Source organism: Talpa europaea (assembly GCF_964194135.1).
Source record: "Talpa europaea genome assembly, chromosome: 7".
Classification (NCBI taxonomy): domain Eukaryota; kingdom Metazoa; phylum Chordata; class Mammalia; order Eulipotyphla; family Talpidae; genus Talpa; species Talpa europaea.
In genome coordinates this window covers 100957208-100965507 of record NC_140074.1, presented here as the reverse complement: position 1 = coordinate 100965507, position 8300 = coordinate 100957208, and positions in this window count along the sequence as shown.

Genomic DNA, 8300 nt, shown 5'->3' with positions numbered 1-8300 from the left:
CTTGTAAGATATCTTGCATGCTTCTATTTGTTCAAACGCAAACTTAAGATTGTTTGTACCTTTCTGAGAAATTACAGCCCAGACATGAGGGAGGAATAGTTTGCTGTTTTTTTGTGAAAAACCCACTTGCAAGCTGTGTCTGTCCTGGGGGCCCAGGTGCATATGAAGGGGGGTCAGCACATTGTTTTCATCAAGAGCCAGGTCGTAAATGTTTTAGGCTTTGTGGGGTCTCTACCATAGATAATACAAAAACAAACGATCATGGCTATGTTCCAGTAAAACTTTTGGACACTGAAATCTTAATTTCATATGATTTTGATGTGGCACAAAATAATCATTTTTCTCCCCCCTCTTAAAAAATGTGTAAACTATTCTTAGCTGACGAGCCATAGAAAAGCAGGCAGTGAACAGGATTCTACTCAGCTGGTTAGGTTAGGAAGGGATAATAATAGCAGGAGTGGAGTCCTACCACTCTCTGGAAAGTACTGGAACATGTGAAACAACAGTCATATGCAGCAAAATCCTTAGTGATATAGATTCTTAAGCACTTGCTCATTTCATTATTAGTTATGTTGCTGCACTTTTGGAATATTAAGTTTTAAAGCATTATGAAACAGCCAGCATTATTAGAGAAACAGGAGTGGGCCTCCGGTGCCCAACTTAGTTGTGTGTGACACGGCCATGAAGACTTCTTGCAGAGAGGGGTTCTCTCTTAATAGGATCACATCTAAGAGAAGGAAAATTGACTGACATTGGCTTGCAGCATTGTGAGCCACAAAGTCTCTTCCTTTGTTTTGCTTATGGTCTCCCTTTATCAGAGTGTCCAGTGCAGAGTGGGGGCAGGGCAGCCATGTGGGCCTTGGGTTTCCTGGCAGGTTGCCTGTGGTATGGTGTTCTGCCCTGCTTCTCACATCTCTCTCCTCTCCACACCCATCTCCTCCCAACTCCTGTTCAGGGACTCAGGCGTGAGCACTAGGGTAAGATAGCAAGGCTACATTAAGTTTTTGTAGGCATTATTGTGAAACTTCATACCCAAATTCATTGTATTTGTTCCTTTTGACATTGGCATTCTAAGCACTTACTTGTGTTCCGATCACACAGAGCATTTCTCAACACTAAGGAGACAGACTAGGGGACTTCCCTCCTACCAGTGTATTTAAAATAACTTGTATTCCCAAGATGGCTGTCTTCACAGCAGTTGGCGCTGAAACAAGAGGACTTTCCCTCCTGAGATGTCTGAAGAGAGGTGGGTGCGGGTCCGGGTAGCCTGTAGTCCTTCCAGCCTGAGTGGGCGCTCCTGTGGGCACCAGCAGCACCCCAGGACTCCTCTGCAGCAGTCCCCTGCAACATACAGTCTCATGCTCTTGTACCTCGGCTTGCTGTGTATGCTTTTCTTTGTGTAAACTTGCAGTTCTTTTGACAGTTCCAAGTGACTGTTTTGTTTACTATAACTTTGAAGACAAAAATTGTAAAAAGACGATTCCAATGATTGTGCTGTGGATTTTATTACGAAGATGTTTACACCTCCCTTTGACCTGCCTTTTGAGGAACTGTTTGACTCTAATCCCTTCCCTTAATGGCTTGTAGTATTTCCTATGTCATAATAAAGCTACATTTTATTCTGAAACCGGCCAACTCTCCCCTTACTAATATGGCAGCCAAAGAGGGGCCCTTGGCTGAAGGACCCTGCCTGGGGGCTCCTGCCACCCCCTCTGGCCCCAGCTGCATGGAAATCAGCACAGAGCTACAGATTTGCTCTGGCTAGCCATAACCATAACCACTCTGGGTGTTGCCATCTGGTCACCCCGTGTTCCCTTGTTTCTATGTTTCCTCCTTTTAAGGGCAGAATGGTGGGGTATCTTGGGGTATCTAGGATTCAGGACGGTTATGGCCTTCAGACTGGTACACATGAAAGTCCCCTGAGAGTCTTCTTGCAGGAGTCCTGGGCCGAGTTTGAGTACAGGAACTGGGATGGGGCGCAGGGAGATGAATTTTGTTATCAGGTGCCCACAAGTGAGGAGAAAAAGCATACAAACAATAAATAAGCAAGGAGAAAAATACAGTTCTGGTGCTGTCCTTGGTTCAACATTGGTCATGGGGCCACAGGTGATGCCCTCCTGCCACTGCCCATTCCATGTTTCCCTTGCCCTCTGCTGGTTTGGATTGACCCAAACCTTCATTTCTGAAGAGTGAGTCCTTGTTTGGCTCCCTTATTGCAAGTTTCTTTACAGTGTTCCTTGCATGGGTGTAGCAGGAACACCAGAAGCTCCCCTGGCTTCCAGACAGTCCTGTCCCCATATTTTGGCAGTCCCCTGGGGAAAGCTTTTGGGGTTTAAGTCCTTTAAACTAGCAAAACCCATTTTCCAGTACAGAGATTTGCGATTTGATCATTAGGTGTAATACCTCAAGTCCCCCTCCCACCCTGGGGAACCGCATATCTGGCTGTGGGGCAATCAAGACAGAAGAAGGAACCTCATCCTTTCACATAACTGACCCTTCAGGAAGCCCAGTGTTTTCAGGTGGCGGCTGATGTAGTGACAATAGTTCTGCAGATGTGTGCCTGTTGCTGCTTGGCCTTTGCTGTGACTTAGATACCCTGTTCAGAAGCATCGCTGCATAGAATGTGGTGACGGTGGATGGCATGCTTGCAGGCAGGGGCAGGCAGTCTTTATTGCAGAATGCAAGTTTATCCAGTGAATATACATCTCTACTCCCCACGGTGAAGAGGCCTTGTGTGGCCAACGTTCAAGAGCTAACTGGGCCTCCTGGGAAATGATACCATCCTAGATTCAGTGCTCAGCGGTAGTTAGCCTGGTGGGCCTTGGCCAGGCTAAGTGTTGATGCTGTGCATTTCAGTCTCTGCCTTTATGGCTACTTTGTTAATAGTTCAAGCAAACCTGGGGTCTGGAAAGGAAGCTAATTGCATCCACAGAGCATGCCAAACCTGAAGCGCATCTCTGAAGATACTCTGGCAGGCACTTGTGAATACAGCTGTCTCCAGAATCTGATTTGAGAGTTCTGTCCCACCTGGATCTTCCTGCCACTAGCCTTCCCTGTCTTTGCCCATCAGGCCAGACTTAACACCCCATGATTTGGTGAGGATTAATTATTTTTGACCTTAAATACATTCCGGACAAGGTGGGTGACCAGATGCATTACTGCTCAAAGTTCACTCACGGGGAGATTTTCCTTTATCGCTGCCCTGCAAGACCATCCCGTCATCTGATCAAAGAAACACCTGAGGGGGCTGTACAGTAGGTATTTATTGGAAAGAGTCTGAGCCACCTGGTCATACAACTTAGCATACCTTCTGGACCTGCCCAAGCTCAGGCTCTTACATGCCATTTCCAGTAGATAAAGCTGCTGCACACACTCACCCCTCAGACTAAGCAAACTGCTTTAGGTGGTCATTAAAAGTTGGTATAGAGAAAAAAGCATTAGCTCACTGGTGCATACATAGGTCTAGGCACCATATTGATCTGATGCAGTGAAGATACCATCTGTGACAGCAGTTGCAACTTGAATGCACCTTACGAGGCTTGTGGTGTGCAGTCATTTCCTAAGACCCATCACACTTTTGCTCAGGCCAAAATATGAGTTAAATATCATTTACAAATACCAATAGCAGGCATTATCACTGCCGCTGCTTTCAGATATTTGGCAAGGACCTGAATCCTTGAAATCCCCTCCGTAATACACTATTGTTTGTTTTTTGCTACCTTGGTGGGGGGGGGTGAAGTTCCAGCAGGTTCCACATGGCTCTTCCAACCATAGTAGCCCTCACCCTTCCAGCTTGCAGGACCTGCCAAGTTCCAAGTATGCCCATTCTATACTCAGGAAAAGGGGAAATGACCACAGAACGTATCAAATAAGAAATTATCATTTCCGGACAGAACAAGAGCTGGTTCACACTTGTCTGTGCTCTTTTCCCCTCTGCTGCTCTGCTGGCTATGTTCGGCTAGTGGTGTGTTTACCAACCAGGATATCCTGGGTAGGTAGGAGAACTATAGATGATGACTGAGGAGACATGTTACATGAGCCAGAAATAAAAGTTCTGTTGCTAAAAGAATACTATCAATCTCGGGCTTTATCAGTAAAAGAATGATAAATTAGGGGCAGATCTACTCTTACCCACAGCACTTAGCATACTGCCTGTCCATGGAAATATTCATAGAATAAACGACTCTCTCAGCTGTGACTCCATAAACAAAAGCCCCAAGTGGAATAGAATGGTGGACAAAAAGGGTCATGCCCTGCCCCTCACAGAATGTGCAGATTAGAAGGGAAGGGGAATGAGTGTTCAGCTCCTAAGACTGAGACGTGGTTGAAGGACAAGTGGGTGCACTCAGCGTCTCATAGAAGAGTTGAGGGCCCATGAGGAAATGATTGGGCTCAGAGCAGAGAGGGGCAGCACAGGTGAATGCCTCAGGGCATGAGGGTCCTGGTGAATTCTGTGAGGATATCACAGCAGCAGGCAAGTCATCACTACACACGGTTATGTCAGGAATGGTGGAGGAACAAAGAGCCTCCACTTCCTCAATTTGTGCAATCACTTCCTACAGTTCAAGGACTGGCTCATGGAAAAAGACTAGAATGTGACTCTAAGTGCTTCTAAGAAGTAGAGCCAATTGGAAAAAGGTGCAAGGAAGAACCTCAACCTAAAAGACACTGTTCTCCCAGGGGAGCTGTCTAAACATGGGGTAAGCCCCACGAGGTGTTAAGTGTAGCATGTTGGTTTCCTTGGAAGGACTGTAGACTCACATGCGGGAAGTTTTCTGGGGAGTGCTTGAAGGATCAAAGGCCGGGAGGGCAGGCAGAAGGTGTGCAAAACTGAGGGCAGTGGAATTGGGAGTGCAGTGCTGCCAACCCTGCAGGGAGCTCTGGCGCCGGGCTGGCCCTGCACAGTGCCTGTGGCACTGGGGAGAGGCTTGGCCTTGGGTGAAGTAGCTGTGTTGATTACAGGATAGTTGCTAGAGAAGGACTTGACTGTGAGGAAAGGAGGGTTGAGCCTCAGACCAGAGGTGGGTGGACCTTGTGTGCACCCCAGTATCCACCACAGTAGCAACTCTGATTCCTGGAATTCCCAGACCTCTCACTAGTAGTCCAGGCTAAAGTGCCATTTGCAACAGGCAGAGCCTGGAGGTTCAGTTGAATCCCAAGCTGGACCCAGTTCATGGTCGGGACTGTTTCTGCCCTAGTTTGTCCTGGGTCCACAGTTCCCTGTTTGCATCCATGGCTCTGCCACCTTTTCGTGGGGAGAAGTCTGCTTACTTAAAATCTTACATTTTCCCAGCAGGGAAGCGCATTTAGGCTTCAGACAATACTCTTCATGTGGAGAACTTGTGAAGGCTAAAGCAGAATGACAAGAGAGCCACAGGCCCTCCCAGCTGCCTTGTCAAAAGACAAGCTGGCCCTTGCAAGAAGTCATTTGCTATAGTGGGAAATATACCTGCTGTGATGAGTGTCCTCATGGGGGCACCATGCACACCAGCCAGGCTCCTGGGTGGCCAGTCCCCTCTGACACCCTGATCCCTCATCTCTAAGATGGAAGTTGGTTAACATGGAAGATCTGGCAATTGCTTCAAGCCCTGACGCTGGGTGAGTCTAAGGACATTTTTCTCCCTGCTTCTCCTGGTGATACCAAAAAACCAACTTTGATGTTTACATCTTACATCTTATAGATGTTTCCTCATCTGTAAGACAGGGACACTAACAGTACCTCCCTTACAGGAGTATTACATAGAAAAAATTAAGTCATGTAAAGTGCTTAGAACAATGGTTGGCACATAGTAAGAACTGTGTACATTTTTTTAAAAAGATTTATTTATTTATTTGTGCATAAAAGAGCTGGGGTATAGGCCAGAGATGCGGGGTGGTGGGGGGTGGGAGAGGATTCACCAGAGACAGAGTGGGAAATAGAATAGGCAGATTGACCTAAGTACATTGCTGAGGGAAGCAGCAGGCAAGTCAGGAGAAGTCTGTTGCGCCATGTGGGTAGCTCCCTGGCCTGCCGGGGATCAAACTTGTGCTGCTGCGGATTGCTTCATAGTGTGGTGCTTAACCCCTTGTGCCACCAGGGAGGCCCTGTATAAATTTTTTTTTTTTTTAAATCCATTTGAGATGTATGAAAGGCTGGAGCTCTTTGGGATCAGCTTTTGTCTTCTAACTGGCAAGGGGGAAATGCAGCAACAAGTAAGTGTATGGGTTTCCTCAGAGACACTATTTTTTCCTGTGATAAGTCTACAAGTGAAAAAGAATCCAAAATAATTAAGAAGGGGAAAACAAGGTTGCAGGGTAAGTAAATGATGTCAGGCTTTTCTGCCCTCCCGCCATCAGGATTGATGAGGGATCCCCACGGTCCCGAATGCATGCCTGATGGCGGGCACCTGGAATAGGGTGTGGGAATGTGTAAGTGGGTACACCTGGGCTGAGAGACTGAACTTAGAAGGGTGGCGTCATGGGATGCCAGCAGAACAAAAAGCAGAGCCACGAGAGCAGAACCACGAGAAGCAGAAGCAGAACCACAAGAGAAGCAGACAGAACGCCGGAGAGCCCAGAGTGAAGACTTGCCTCACAGCCCCCCAGCACCCTTGCCTGCTGTGTACCTGGTAAATCCCAATAAAAGCCTGCAAAAGCCACCGAGGACTCCAGGACTCCTCCTTTACCCCGTCTGCTGGATCAGAGATCCTGCTCCGTGTCCGTCCTGCCATTACAAAGGTATTTTGCTAAGCAGATCTGGGACCTTTCGTGTTCTGTTGGAAGCTAATCAGATGTCAGGCTGATGGGGTCAGGGCCAGCTCTAGGCCTAGACCAAGTGGCTCTCAAGCCTGGCTGCCCACGGGAACCACCTAGGGTCTAAAACGCCTCCAGTGTATGCCCCGGCCCCCACCCTTGGAGAACCTGATTTAATTGAGCTGTGGCCCTAGCATTGGGACTTTTCCAAGAGTTCCCCAGGCTTCTTATGTTCAGATAAGGTTGAGAACCGAAGGCCAGCAGGGCCCAAGTAAATCAAGAGTCAAAAGGACACAGCTGGAGGAAATCTCACCCTTCCTTGTCTCCTTTGTTCCAAAAATAACTTGAGACGCTTCCAAAACCATATCTAATGCAATGGAATTTTTGAAATTTAAGAAATCAGAGAGATGGAAAACTTCACATGGAGAAAGTGTTTCTGAGAGGTGTCATTTGAACTGAGGCCGACATAACAGACCTATCCCTCCGACCCGAATGAAAATGGAGAGAAAATCATCTCTGGAAGAGGGAGCAGCAAAGCTCAAGGCCTTGGGGCAGGAGTAAGAAGGGGAACAATTCCGGTAACAAGGGAGGTAGTGGCACCACGGAGAGGAACCAGAGCTGACACAGAGGGAGCCAGGGGTACCACCATTTGGGGCTCAAAGGCCCTTGTAAGAGATTGAGATTCTATCCTGTGTCAAGGACGCATGGAGCACTTTAAGCAATGATATGATCTGATTGATGTTTTAAAAAGATGATTTTGGATTCCAGGGGCCACCTAAGAAGTAAAAAGAGAAATAGAAAGTTCCTTCCCTTGTGATAAAAGTCCAGATCATCTACAGGTGCCTGAAAGGACAGAGAATGTGAGCCCTGCCCGCATGTGCCCCAGGGCAGGGGAGAAGCAGAGCCACCTTGTTGCAAGTGGGAGCAGTCCACCCAGCTAACACCTGAAAGAACTGCTAGCAGCTGCCGTGGATTAGCATGGGAGAGAGTAACTTCTGAGAATGGCAAACAAGAACCACTTACAGGTTCTTCTCCAGACTGCCACTCAATCACCATGGGAACAGTATGGGGCACAGAGCGGAAGGCAGGAGGGTGCCTCCCCAGGTGATGCGGGCCTGGAGGAAGGGAGGGCATATGACCAGCGCAGACTCTTCTCCCCCTAACTACAGCCTTACGCTGCTTGGCAAAGGGCAGCAAAGCCGGCTGCCTCAGGGAACAGGTGAAACCCCTCTGAGAAAGGTAAGAAAGTACCCTCCCCTGCACCTGAGCAGTAATCATTTTGTAATCTATAAATATATCAAATATTAGTGTTGTATATCATAAACTTACAGGATGTTATATGCCAATTATATCTCAATAAGCTGGTGAGGGGGTGGGGAACTAGTGTTACCAGGAGGTGGAGGAGGGTTGGCAAGTTATGGCCCATCATTCAAATCGGTTTTTTTTTTTTTTTTAAGATTTATTGGTTTTTTTTTTTTTTAAATTTATTTATACAAGCACTGGGTACAGTCAGAAGCGCGGGAGGGTGAGAGAATTCACCAGAGCCAGAGCGGGGAGCAGAGCAGGCA